Source organism: Protopterus annectens, chromosome 8.part1, assembly GCF_019279795.1.
Source record: "Protopterus annectens isolate FY-2018-M chromosome 8.part1, PAN1.0, whole genome shotgun sequence".
In the NCBI taxonomy this organism is placed as follows: domain Eukaryota; kingdom Metazoa; phylum Chordata; order Ceratodontiformes; family Protopteridae; genus Protopterus; species Protopterus annectens.
In genome coordinates, this window is record NC_056742.1 from 503,092,763 (window position 1) to 503,108,426 (window position 15,664).

A 15,664-nucleotide genomic window follows, 5' to 3' on the forward strand; every position below is an offset into this window, starting at 1 on the left:
GAAACACAGACTAATACCACCAAAGGATGAGCAAGCCTGAAACACAGACTAATACCACCAAAGGATGAGCAAGCCTGAAACACAGACTAATACCACAAAGGATGAGCAAGCCTGAAACACAGAATAATACCACCAAAGGATGAGCAAGCCCGAAACACAGACTAATACCACCCAAGGATGAGCAAGCCTGAAACACAGACTAATACCACCAAAGGATGAGCAAGCCTGAAACACAGACTAATACCACCAAAAGATGAGCAAGCCTGAAACACAGACTAATACCACCAAAGGATGAGCAAGCCTGAAACACAGACTAATACCACCAAAGGATGAGCAAGCCTAAAATACAGACTAATACCACCCAAGGATGAGCAAGCCTGAAACACAGAATAATACCACCAAAGGATGAGCAAGCCTGAAACACAGACTAATACCACCAAAGGATGAGCAAGCCTGAAACACAGGCTAATACCACCAAAGGATGAGCAAGCCTGAATCACAGACTATTACCACCAAAGGATGAGCAAGCACGAAACACAGACTAATACCACCCAAGGATGAGCAAGCCTGAAACACAAACTAATACCACCAAAGGGTGAGCAAGCCCAAAACACAGACTAATACCACCCAAGGATGAGCAAGCCTGAAACACAGACTAATACCACCAAAGGATGAGCAAGCCTGAAACACAGACTAATACCACCAAAGGATGAGCAAGCTCAAACACAGACTAATACCACCAAAGGATGAGAAAGCCTGAAACACAGACAAATACATTCAAAGGATGAGCAAGCCCGAAACACAGACTAATACCACCGAAGCATGAGCAAGCCTGAAACATAGACTAATACCAGCAAAGGCTGAGCAAGCCTGAAACACAGACTAATACCACAAAAGGATGAGCAAGCCCGAAACACAGACTAATACCACCGAAGCATGAGCAAGCCTGAAACACAGACTAATACCAGCAAAGGCTGAGCAAGCCTGAAACACAGACTAATACCACCAAAGGATGAGCAAGCCTGAAACAGAGACTAATACCTCCAAAGGATGAGCAAGCACGAAACACAGACTAATACCACCCAAGGATGAGCAAGCCTGAAACACAGACTAATACCAGCAAAGGATGAGCAAGCCTGAAACACAGACTAATACCACCAAAGGATGAGCAAGCCTGAAACACAGACTAATACCACCAAAGGATGAGCAAGCCTGAAACACAGGCTAATACCACCAAAGGATGAGCAAGCCTGAAACACAAATACCACCAAAGGATGAGCAAGACTGAAACACAGACTAATACCACCAAAGGATGAGCAAGCCTGAAACACAGACTAATACCACCAAAGGATGAGCAAGCCTGAAACAGAGACTAATACCTCCAAAGGATGAGCAAGCATGAAACACAGACTAATACCACCCAAGGATGAGCAAGCCAGAAACACAGACTAATACCACCAAAGGATGAGCAAGCCTGAAACACAGGCTAATACCACCAAAGGATGAGCAAGCCTGAAACACAGACTAATACCACCAAAGGATGAGCAAGACTGAAACACAGACTAATACCACCAAAGGATGAGCAAGCCTGAAACACAGACTAATACCACCAAAGGATGAGCAAGCCTGAAACACAGGCTAATACCACCAAAGGATGAGCAAGCCTGAAACACAGACTAATACCACCAAAGGATGAGCAAGCCTGAAACACAGACTAATACCACCAAAGGATGAGCAAGCCTGAAACACAGACTAATACCACCAAAGGATGAGCAAGCCTGAAACACAGACTAATACCACCAAAGGATGAGCAAGCCTGGAACACAGACTAATACCAAAGGATGAGCAAGCCTGAAACACAGACTAATACCGCCAAAGGATGAGCAAGCCTGAAACACAGACTAATACCACCAAAGGATGAGCAAGCCTCAAACACAGACTAATACCACCAAAGGATGAGAAAGCCTGAAACACAGACTAATACCACCAAAGCAAGCCTGAAACACAGACTAATACCAAAGGATGAGCAAGCCTGAAACACAGACTAATACCACCGAAGCATGAGCAAGCCTGAAACACAGACTAATACCACCAAAGGCTGAGCAAGCATGAAACACAGACTAATACCACCAAAGGATGAGCAAGTCTGAAACAGAGACTAATACCTCCAAAGGATGAGCAAGCCTGAAACACAGACTAATACCACCAAAGGATGAGCAAGCCTGAAACACAGACTAATACCACCAAAGGATGAGCAAGCCTGAAACACAGACTAATACCACCAAAGGATGGGCAAGCCTGAAACACAGAGAGCAAGCCTGAAACACAGACTAAAAGGATGAGCAAGCCTGAAACACAGACTAATACCACCAAAGGATGAGCAAGCCTGAAACACAGGCTAATACCACCAAAGGATGAGCAAGCCTGAATCACAGACTATTACCACCAAAGGATGAGCAAGCCTGAAACACAGACCAATACCACCAAAGGATGAGCAAGCCTGAAACACAGACTAATACCACCAAAGGATGAGCAAGCCTGAAACACAGACTAATAAAACCCGCAAGCCCGAAACACAGACTAATACCACCAAAGGATGAGCAAGCCTGAAACATAGACTAATACCACCAAAGGATAAGGAAGCCTGAAACACAGACTAATACCACCAAAGGATGAGCAAGCCCAAAACACAGAATAATGCCACCCAAGGATGAGCAAGCTTGAAACACAGACTAATACTACCAAAGGATGAGCAAGTCTTAAACACAGACTAATACCACAAAATGATAAGCAAGACTGAAACACAGACTAATGGCACCAAAGGATGAGCAAGCCTGAAACACAGACTAATACCACCCAAGGATGAGCAAGCCTGAAACACAGACTAATACCACCAAAGGATGAGCAAGCCTGAAACACAGACTAATACCACCAAGGAATGAGCAAGCCTGAAATACAGACCAATACCACCAAAGGATGAGCAAGCCTGAAACACAGACTAATACCACCAAAGGATGAGCAACCCCAAAACACAGACTAATGCCACCCAAGGATGAGCAAGCCTGAAACACAGACTAATACCAACAAAGGATGAGCAAGTCTGAAACACAGACTAATACAACAAAATGATGAGCAAGACTGAAAGAGAGACTTATACCACCAAAGGATGAGCAAGCCCGAAACACAGCCTAATACCACCCAAGGATGAGCAAGCCTGAAACACAGACTAATACCACCAAAGGATGAGCAAGCCTGAAACACAGACTAATACCACCAAAGGATGAGCAAGCCTGAAACACAGTCTAATACTACTCAAAGAAGAGCAAGCCTAAAACACAGACTAATGCCACCAAAGGATGAGCAAGCCTAAAACACAGGCTAATACCACCAAAGGATGAGCAAGCCTGAAACACAGACTAATACCACCAAAGGATGAGCAAGCCTGAAACACAGACTAATACCACCAAAGAATGAGCAAGCCTGAAACACAGACTAATACCACCAAAGGATGAGCATGCCTGAAACACAGACTAATACCACCAAAGGATGAGCAAGCCCAATACACAGACTAATGCCACCCAAGGATGAGCAAGCTTGAAACACAGACAAATACCACCAAAGGATGAGCAAGCCTGAAACATAGACTAATACCGACAAAGGATGAGCAAGTCTGAAACACAGACTAATACCACAAAATGTTGAGCAAGACTGAAACACAGACTAATGCCACCAAAGGATGAGCAAGCCTGAAACACAGACTAATACCACCCAAGGATGAGCAAGCCTGAAACACAGACTAATACCACCAAAGGATGAGCAATCCTGAAACACAGACTAATACCACCAAAGGATGAGCAAGCCCAAAACACAGACTAGTACCACCAAAGGATGAGCAAGCCTGAAACACAGAATAATACCACCAAAGAATGAGCAAGCCTGAAACACAGACTAATACCACCAAAGGATGAGCAATCCTGAAACACAGACTAATACCACCAAAGGATGAGCAAGCCCAGAACACAGACTAATGCCACCCAAGGATGAGCAAGCCTGAAACACAGACTAATACCACCAAAGGATGAGCAAGCCTGAAACACAGACTAATACCAACAAAGGATGAGCAAGTCTGAAACACAGACTAATACCACAAAAGGATGAGCAAGCCTGAAACACAGACTAATACCACCAAAGAATGAGCAAGCCTGAAACACAGACTAATACCACCTATGGATGAGCAAGCCTGAAACACAGACTAATACCACCCAAGGATGAGCAAGCCTGAAACACAGACTAATACCACCAAAGGATGAGCAAGCCTGAAACACAGACTAATACCACCAAAGGATGAGCAAGCCTGAAACACAGACTAATACCACCAAAGGATGAGCAAGCCTGAAACACAGACTAATACCACCAAAGGATGAGCAAGCCTGAAACACAGACTAATACCACCAAAGGATGAGCAAGCCTGAAACACAGACTATTACCACCAAAGGATGAGCAAGCCTGAAACACAGACTAATACCACCAAAGGATGAGCAAGCCTGAAACACAGACTAATGCCACCAAAGGATGAGCAAGCCTGAAACACAGACTAATACCACCAAAGGATGAGCAAGCCTGAAACATAGACTAATATCACCAAAGGATGAGCAAGCCTGAAACACAGACTAGTACAACCAAAGGATGAGCAAGCCTGAAACACAGACTAATACCACCCATGGATGAGCATGCCTGAAACACAGACTAATACCACCAAAGGATGAGCAAGCCTGAAACACAGACTAATGCCACCAAAGGATGAGCAAGCCTGAAACACAGACTAATACCACCAAAGGATGAGCAAGCCTGAAACATAGACTAATACCACCAAAGGATGAGCAAGCCTGAAACACAGACTAGTACAACCAAAGGATGAGCAAGCCTGAAACACAGACTAAAACCACCCAAGGATGAGGAAGTCTGAAACACAGACTAATACCACCAAAGGATGAGAAAGCCTGAAACACAGATTAATACCACCAAAGAATGAGCAAGCCTGAAACACAGACTAATACCACCAAAGGCTGAGCAAGCCAGAAACACAGACTAATACCACCAAAGGATGAGCAAGCCTGAAACAGAGATTAATACCTCCAAAGGATGCACAAGCCCGAAACACAGACTAATACCACTCAAGGATGAGCAAGCCTGAAACACAGACTAATACCACCAAAGGATGAGCAAGCCTGAAACACAGACTAATACCACCAAAGGATGAGCAAACCTGAAACAGAGATTAATACCTCCAAAGGATGCGCAAGCCCGAAACACAGACTAATACCACTCAAGGATGAGCAAGCCTGAAACACAGACTAATACCACCAAAGGATGAGCAAGCCTGAAACACAGACTAATACCACCAAAGGCTGAGCAAGCCAGAAACACAGACTAATACCACCAAAGGATGAGCAAGCCTGAAACACAGACTAATACCACCAAAGGATGAGCAAGCCTAAAACACAGACTAATACCACCCAAGGATGAGCAAGCCTAAAACACAGGCTAATACCACAAAAGGATGAGCAAGCCTGAAACACAGACTAATACCACCAAAGGATGAGCAAGCCTGAAACACAGACTAATACCACCAAAAGATGAGCAAGCCTGAAACACAGTCTAATAAAACCAGCAAGCCCAAAACACAGACTAACACCCCCAAAGGATGAGCAAGCCTGAAACACAGACTAATTCCACCAAAGGATGAGCAAGCCCAATACACAGACTAATGCCACCCAAGGATGAGCAAGCTGGAAACACAGACTAATACCACCAAAGGATGAGCAAGCCTGAAACACAGACTAATACCAACAAAGGATGAGCAAGTCTGAAACACAGACTAATACCACAAAATGATGAGCAAGACTGAAACACAGACTAATGCCACCAAAGGATGAGCAAGCCCAAAACACAGACTAATACCACCCAAGGATGAGCAAGCCTGAAACACAGACTAATACCACCAAAGAATGAGCAAGCCTGAAACACAGACTAATACCACCAAAGGATGAGCAAGTCTGAAACACAGACTAATACCAGCAAAGGATGAGCAAGCCCAAAACACAGACTAATGCCACCCAAGGATGAGCAAGCCTGAAACACAGACTAATACCACCAAAGGATGAGCAAGCCTGAAACACAAACTAATACCAACAAAGGATGAGCAAGTCTGAGACACAGACTAATACCACAAAATGATGAGCAACACTGAAACACAGACTAATACCACCAAAGGATGAGCAATCCCGAAACACAGCCTAATACCACCCAAGGATGAGCAAGCCTGAAACACAGACTAATACCACCAAAGAATGAGCAAGCCTGAAACACAGACTAATACCACCTATGGATGAGCAAGCCTGAACCACAGACTAATACCACCAAAGGATGAGCAAGCCTGAAACAGAGATTAATACCTCCAAAGGATGCGCAGGCCCGAAACACAGACTAATACCACTCAAGGATGAGCAAGCCTGAAACACAGACTAATACCACCAAAGGATGAGCAAGCCTGAAACACAGACTAATACCACCAAAGGATGAGCAAGCCTAAAACACAGACTAATACCACCCAAGGATGAGCAAGCCTAAAACACAGGCTAATACCACAAAAGGATGAGCAAGCCTGAAACACAGACTAATACCACCAAAGGATGAGCAAGCCTGAAACACAGACTAATACCACCAAAAGATGAGCAAACCTGAAACACAGACTAATAAAACCCGCAAGCCCAAAACACAGACTAATACCCCCAAAGGATGAGCAAGCCTGAAACACAGACTAATTCCACCAAAGGATGAGCAAGCCCAAAACACAGACTAATGCCACCCAAGGATGAGCAAGCTTGAAACACAGACTAATACCACCAAAGGATGAGCAAGCCTGAAACACAGACTAATACCAACAAAGGATGAGCAAGTCTGAAACACAGACTAATACCACAAAATGATGAGCAAGACTGAAACACAGACTAATGCCACCAAAGGATGAGCAAGCCCAAAACACAGACTAATACCACCCAAGGATGAGCAAGCCTGAAACACAGACTAATACCACCAAAGAATGAGCAAGCCTGAAACACAGACTAATACCACCAAAGGATGAGCAAGCCTGAAACACAGACTAATACCAGCAAAGGATGAGCAAGCCCAAAACACAGACTAATGCCACCCAAGGATGAGCAAGCCTGAAACACAGACTAATACCACCAAAGGATGAGCAAGCCTGAAACACAAACTAATACCAACAAAGGATGAGCAAGTCTGAGACACAGACTAATACCACAAAATGATGAGCAACACTGAAACACAGACTAATACCACCAAAGGATGAGCAATCCCGAAACACAGCCTAATACCACCCAAGGATGAGCAAGCCTGAAACACAGACTAATACCACCAAAGAATGAGCAAGCCTGAAACACAGACTAATACCACCTATGGATGAGCAAGCCTGAACCACAGACTAATACCACCAAAGGATTAGCAAGCCTGAAACACAGACTAATACCACCCAAGGATGAGCAAGCCTGAAACACAGACTTATACCACCCAAGGATGAGCAAGCCTAAAACACAGACTAATACCACCAAAGGATGAGCAAGCCTGAAACACAGACTAATACCACCAAAGGATGAGCAAGCCTGAGACACAGACTAATACCACAAAATGATGAGCAACACTGAAACACAGACTAATACCACCAAAGGATGAGCAATCCCAAAACACAGCCTAATACCACCCAAGGATGAGCAAGCCTGAAACACAGACTAATACCACCAAAGAATGAGCAAGCCTGAAACACAGACTAATACCACCTATGGATGAGCAAGCCTGAACCACAGACTAATACCACCAAAGGATTAGCAAGCCTGAAACACAGACTAATACCACCAAAGGATGAGCAAGCCTGAAACACAGACTAATACCACCAAAGGATGAGCAAGCCTGAAACACAGACTAATACCACCAAAGGATGAGCAAGCCTGAAACACAGACTAATATCTCCAAAGGATGAGCAAACCTGAAACACAGTGTCACAATAAGTCCACCAGGATATTCAAAAAATCTGTTATTGAGCACTTTCTTCAGGTTGCAACCAAAGACTTCCTCAGAATACAACAAAACTTAATACACTCTTGTTAAATATACTAAAACCTGTGAGAACACATGACATGGTAAGCGAATGAAACTTCTCATAACATTAATTATGAACAGACTATCTCTATCTAACACATCACATTTGAATTAATGGACAAATTTTAAAATAAAACAGCAAAAAACACTGTTACCTAAAAAGTGACAGGAATGCTGTAATAACATTTCAACAAACAGAAGCCATAATATACAACTCAAACATATAAAAACTAATAAAAACTATATAACATTGCAGCTTTAATACGCTGCTTATACTGATGTTGTCATTAAGACCAGGGGGGGCACAGGCGTTCAACTTAATTTGCCAACATAATTCTTTGAATTCTAAATAGTCTTCCCAGGGACCCCCTCTAGGATTTATTTTGTCCCCTTCAACAACAGCAAATAAAAAAACATGTGTTGAGTATTTTTCTATATGCTTATACAAGGAATTATTTTTGTTACCGTTTGTTATGTCCAATGATGCTCATTAATTCTGTCCCTTAACTTTTTCAGTTTTGCCAATATAGAACATATTACAGTACTGACACAGGGCAGCATAAACAACCCCTTTGGAGTTGCAAGAAAATTTGCCATTAGGTTTTATGGTTGTGTGGTTCAACTTAATTTGGTCACAGTTCATGAAAAAAAAAACATTGAGAACAACTACCACACTTTTTATTTCTAATAATAGTGCTGCTACATTCAAAAACATTTACCCTCTCAAGTAACTGCTTGATGCTTGAACCTTTCCTAAACACTATTTGTGGCACATTTCCCACCTAGTCTAAAATACGAGGATGACTCCAGAATAGCTGCCAGTATTTCTTTAAAATAGTAGTAATACTCCGATGGTTAGTGGAAAACTTGGTAACAAAGGGACAGAAATATTTGGAGGGATCAGCACTATTAGTAGTCCTGAGGGTACCTGTAGCATTACCCACCGTGTTAACCCCCAAAATAGGTAGAATGTTGTCAGCACTATTAGTAGTCCTGAGGGTACCTGTAGCATTACCCACCGTGTTAACCCCCAAAATAGGTAGAATGTTGTCAGCACTATTAGTAGTCCTGAGGGTACCTGTAGTATTACCCACCGTGTTAACCCCCAAAATAGGTAGAATGTTGTCAGCACTATTAGTAGTCCTGAGGGTACCTGTAGCATTACCCACCGTGTTAACCCCCAAAATAGGTAGAATGTTGTCAGCACTATTAGTAGTCCTGAGGGTACCTGTAGCATTACCCACCGTGTTAACCCCCAAAATAGGTAGAATGTTGTCAGTATTATTAGTAGTCCTGAGGGTACCTGTAGCATTACCCACCGTGTTAACCCCCAAAATAGGTAGAATGTTGTCAGCACTATTAGTAGTCCTGAGAGTACCTGTAGCATTACCCACCGTGTTAACCCCCAAAATAGGTAGAATGTTATCAGCACTATTAGTAGTTCTGAGAGTACCTGTAGCATTACCCACCATGTTAACTCCCAAAATAGGTAGAATGTTGTCATTATTTCTTCTACACAAACGTTCTTTCTTTACTGTGGAGATCAAACTAGTGGGGTACCCTCTGGCCAAAAACAACTTAGTCAGTATTTCACACTGCAAAAGAAAATCCTGGTCAGTACTTACCTTTTGGGCAATTCTCATGAATTGTCCCTTTACTATACCACACTTTAGAAATTCAGGATGGTTACTCTCAAAATGTAATAAACTATTGCAATAAGAAGGTTTCCTATACAGGTTGCTTACAAAGCATTTCCTGTCACAATCTTTCCTGATGTCTACATCTAAGTAGTTGATGCCATCTTTTTTGTGTCTATAACTGAAATTTAAAAAATTAGTGGTGCTGTTTAAATAATGAGTGATGGTAGTAATGTCTTCCCCTGTATCATTCCACAAGAAAAGCAAATCATCAATGTAACGTAAATAAACTGTCCATTTGTTGGCAAACTCTGAACGAAGCAAGTATTTCCTTTCCAACATAAGCCCCCATATCTTCTGTAGGAAATACTGCCCTTCAAAGTAGACAACATTATTTTTCAATAATAACTCCATAAGGGTCACTAATGTCGCCACTTCACTATTATTGAACATTTTACTGTCAAACAAAAACTCCTCAAACCAATCCAGACTGGTGGTGTGTGGAATAACATTGTACAGATTAGTAACATCCACTGACAAAAAAACTCACATTATCATGAAATACTACACCATTCAGTTTATCCAGAAAATGCCAGGAGTCTGCAGATATGATTTTCTCCTTTTAATATATTTTTGAGAGCAAACTCAATGTATTTTCCCAAAGTGTGGGTTTTTGTGCCAGCTGCACTCACAACTGATCTCATAGGAGGGTTGTAATAACTCTTATGTATCTTCAGAATTCCGAAGATACTAGGGACATTTGGATGTTTGTTAACTAGAAATTCTAGTTGGCCAGGGTCCGGTTGCCCTTGGTCACAAAGATCTTGTAAAACCCCATCTATCCTATAATACGACAAGTTAAGAAAATGCAGTGAAACCTCTTCATAGGTGGTTTCATCAAACAGTAATAAATTCATTCTTTCAACATAGTCTTGTTTACACATAACTACTCCCCCTTTATCAGGTTTCATGACTAACTGTCCTGTCCTTACAAATGTCTGAAAGCAGTTTCCTTTCAGCTTCAGTTAAACTGTCACAATTATTTTCACTTTGGTGACTCAACAGAGCTCTGAATTCAAATTCACTAATTTTCTCAAAAATTGTTAAGACAGAAATGTACAGGTACAGTATATGCTTTTCCTACGTAAACTAGAACACTGTTCAGAAACATTAACATTGTTGAAAAGTAATTTAAAATTCAAGTTTCTAATAAACAACTTAAGGTCCAAGACCAAATCAACAATATTAGAGCATTTTGCTGGCATAAAACTAAGTCCTTTGCTGAATAAATCTGGAGGTGTTTCATCAAACATGCGACCAAAAAAGTTATACAGTGTAAAATCAGCTTTTTTGTTTTGAACACATACCAAACTGACTTCTGAGGCAAAGACATCCAATTCAACAGCTGCCTAAAAGTCCAAAGGCCCAAAATCAACAGCTTCAAGAGAAAAATGTAACAAACATTCCCTTAGTTCCTCCGGTTGTTCCTCCTGTTCCTTTTCCGGTTGTGTGACTGTTGTGGTGGCCCCAAGGGCCTGGAATTGGAAGTCTGAGCATTGTTCCCCATTCGTTGTTGGTTCTGCAGCCTCTCTGACCTACAAGGAAAGTCCTGCCCTAAAAGGAATTGCTAGTTCACTTCCTCTGTTAAATCCACACCTTCATCACTACTATTGGCTGAATTGGATTGATGGACAGCATTAGAGGTGGGATTAGGAGGTCTAGGACCAAGGGCTAAGACGTTGGATATTTCCAACAGGGCTAATAGCTGATTCACCTTTGCACAAAGAACTGCTGGATTTGTTTGATCATCAGGGGTTTGAACTTATGGAAACTTTTATTAAGTTTAACAACAGATCTATAGAGACTCTGCAGGCAGAGATTATTGAACTTGACAAAGTTCTGCACAATGATTTGTTGTTCAACCCTCTTTTTCAGCTTACAAGGATGTCTTTTTGACAACTAACAAAATAGTTGCTGAGGTTAAAACCTGAAAAGAAAAAAAGTTAAAAAGGGACAAGGAAGCTTAGATTTCAGGTACTGCATATCCTAGACTTAGTACTTAGTTTCATTACATGTGCCTTCAGTTTTGTATTCCATTCCCCTATCCTTTGTTGAACTTCTTGCTCAACAAAGTAATGCCACATCATCTGCATATAGCAGCTTTGACAACCTCTCCCCTCTGACCTGTTTACTAATGTAGTCCATCACCAGTATGAACAGCAGTGGGCTCAGAGCTGAACCTTGATGGAAACCCACTCTCAGTAGGAACCCCTCTGTGAGTCATTGGGTCCTTGCATATGGCCTGTACTAATTGTACCAATGTTTCTGGGACATCTAACCAATACAGGACTGTCCGAATCAGCTTTCTTGGGACCTTGTTATATGCTTTCTCCAAATCTAGAAACACCTAGTTAGACTCTCTCCTCATCTCTAGCTTCTACTCAAGTATCTGTCTCACTGCAAACATTGCGTCTATTGTGCTTCACCCTAATTTGAATCCGAACTGCTCATCTCCCATTTTACTTTCTACTTTACTGTGTATTCATTTATCAATCACCTTCTCCAGTACTTTCATGCAGTATGATAGGAGGTTGATAGCTGTACTGTTTACAGTTGTAAATGTCCCCTTTGTTCTTGTACACTAGCACTAATATGCTAGATTTCCAGTCATCTGGGTTATGCCTTTCTCTCCATATTATTATTATGAGTACCCTCAGGAGCCATTTTTCACCTACCTCACCCAGCATCTTTATCATATGTGCTGTGACCTCATCTGAGCCTGCTGCTCTCCCAGACTTCATTTTCCTTAGTGCAGTTCTTCTATGGAAGGCTCCTCGTCTTCTTTCGTCTATTGAGTCACTTTCCAGAAGTTGGTAGAGTGCCTCCAATGCCCTGTTCTTTACTATTGCAACTCCTCTCTAAGCTTTTTTGTTAGACAATCAGTATTCCTTCCTAGCCTGGTCCATCTTTTCTATCTCCCACTTTTTCCTGCACTCCTTCCTTCTTTTGATGACTTACTGGACTTCTGCATTCCATCACCAGTTTTCCTTATGTATCTTATTTCCATACCTGGCTTGCCTGCATACCTGTTCTGTAGTCGTCACACATGCTGGTTTGAGGTGCTGCCATTCTTCTTCATCTCCACCCATTTCCTCTTCTTCCTGAGGTACTAGAGTCCTGAGTAATTCCTTGAACTGTTGTGCTTCCTCTCCGGTCAACTTCCAGGTCTCCAGCCTGGTCTCTGTTGACCTTAGAGCCTTCTCTGACAACTGCTTGCAGCTGATTGTGGCAACCAGTAATTTATAGATTTGTATGCTGAGTGACAACTGTTTTACTGGGGATGACTTTGCAATTGCAGATTCTGCCCAATTACCCTTTTCTTACTAGGAGGAAGTCTACCTGAGCTGCATGTTGGCCTCTCTTGTACATGATCTTATGACTATTTTTCTTGTTGGACCATGTGTTGGTCACTATCAAGCCATTTGTCAGACAAAACTCTAGAATGGCTTCTCCTTCTTTATTCCTGTTACCCTATTCATATGGACCGAGACAGTCCTGATATCCTGTTCTGTCTGTCCCAATGCATACATTCAGGTCACCCATTATCAACACCAACTCATGCTGTCCTGCTTTATATAGTAAGCCTTGCAACTGCTGTCTGAATGCATTCTTTTCCTCACTAATGCAACCCTTCTGTGGCGCATAGGCTGAGATTATGAATAACATGCTGTCCTTACACTGGAGTCTGATTGCTAAAAGTCTGTCAGTAATTCTAATGACATCCCCTCACTGTCTTCTGTAGCTTCTTCTTCATCACAGTTCCCTCACCATTTCTCGTCTGTCCTTCTACTGACCAGTACACTCTGGATCTTAAGCCAAGTGGCTTTACTGCACTGCCCTTCTATCGAGTATCTACCAAAAGGACCATTATACTCAATGATCAGAATAATGAGTCCAGTACAGTGGAATGACTACATTCCTGGATCTGGATGCCATGCCATTAGATAGAAGCTATACAATGAAAAAAGGCTTTCTAACAATAGCAGATACATAGTGATCAAAGGACAGTTCATAGTCAGCATAGGTTCATAGGTTCATAGTTTAGTACTAGGCTAACTGCTCTTGTGAGCCATTTTAAGCCTAGCCAGTTATCCCCTGTGAGATTCAAACCCTGTACCTTGTGTTTGTAAGGCAAACACCTTAACCATTAGGCCACCCTCCCAACCCCTATAGGTTCTTATATCTCTTACTAAGGAATCAGTTTTCAGGGATGTGCTGTAAATCTAATAGCTACAATGGGAGTCATGCTCACCAAAGCATATAGTATACATTTCTTGGTATTTAGTTTTAGTCCATGCTTTTAACACTAACTATTTCTTTGTAGCAGGCTGTCTTGGAGGATCATAGTGTCCTCTGGGAAGTTTATTATGGCATCAAATTTGTAGTTATCGGCAAACTTAGCCAGCCAAAACCCCTTAACATTAGCTTTGACCTCTAAGTAAATGCCTGAGAGGAGTTACCCAAGTACTGACCCCTGGGGTACACCACTAGTGACACGCCTTTTGGAGGATGTAGAGCTACCCATCTTTATTTCCTGGGTTCTATCTGAGAGCCAGTTTGCTATGCAATGAATTACATAAGGTTTTACATTTAGCTCAAGAGTGTCAGTCTATGATTGGAGCTACTTTGGCTTCTGCTGTTATGTCTGAAAGATGGTGTTGAATGTCTTTGTGAGGTCTAGGTATGCAGTGTGCACTGAATAGCCTGCATTCATTGCTGCAGTAACTGTTTTAAAGAAGTCATCAGGTTAAATATCCTTGACAAATCTGAACTGCCTTACCTTGAGAGTCTGTAGGTTATCTATATCTTTATTTGTTAATTTCACAGTGATAATTTCATATAGCCTTACAGATGAGTCTGGTCATGCTCATGTGTCTGTAATTATCAACCTTTATATAAGGGAATGACTATTGCTGTGCTCACTTTATCCTGAATGAAGCCTGTTTTGTGGCCGATACTGAATAGCCTCTGAAAGGCACTAACAAGTCCTGCTTCAAGATACCCAGTGGGTAGCCTGGTATGTTGTCCAGCTACACAGAAGTGGTATTGTTGGTCTTAGATAAGATCTTAAACTGTTCCAGGGAGATTTGAGGATGTATAAATTCAGGTGTTTGATATGAAAATATTGGAGGGGAGACAGGAGTAAAGTTTGAGCAATTTTTTTTTCTGCTGGTAGGTTGGGAATATTCTGTTAGAGTATGTGACATCATTTGCTATGAGCTCTGTACAGTGCTGGTCATTGTTTCTGTTGCTTCTAATGTTGTAAAAGAAGGCTTTGTGGTTATTCTTTACCTAGGTGGCTATTTTTACCTCATATCTGGCTTTGGTTGATGGCGGCACAATGGTGTACTGGATGGTGTTGCTGCCTCACAGCAAGAGGTTCTCCAGTTTGATTCTCAGCTAGGGTGCCTTCTGCATGTCCTCCCTGTCTTTGCATGGGTTTCCTCCAGGTGTTCCAGTCTCCTGATACATTCCAATGACATACAGTAGGTGTACTCTATATTGGCCATATTGGTCATATATGTGAGTGTGCACGTGAGTGTGTGGCATGGAAGAACAGCTGAAGCAGGGCTAGTCACTTGGTGGTGTGATCCCTGGCTGCAGTTAATTGTCACTGTTTAAGTGACACCTCAACTCCATGTGTAAAATGGGAAAAAAAGGGTTGTGGATAGAGGGACGGATCTGGTTTTGGTTGATGTGATCAGGATCTGGAGTTCGTTGTTTACTTTAGCATGAACATTTTTGGCAACTTGAGAGTTAAATTTATTTTTGAGAGCACTGATTTTTTTCTT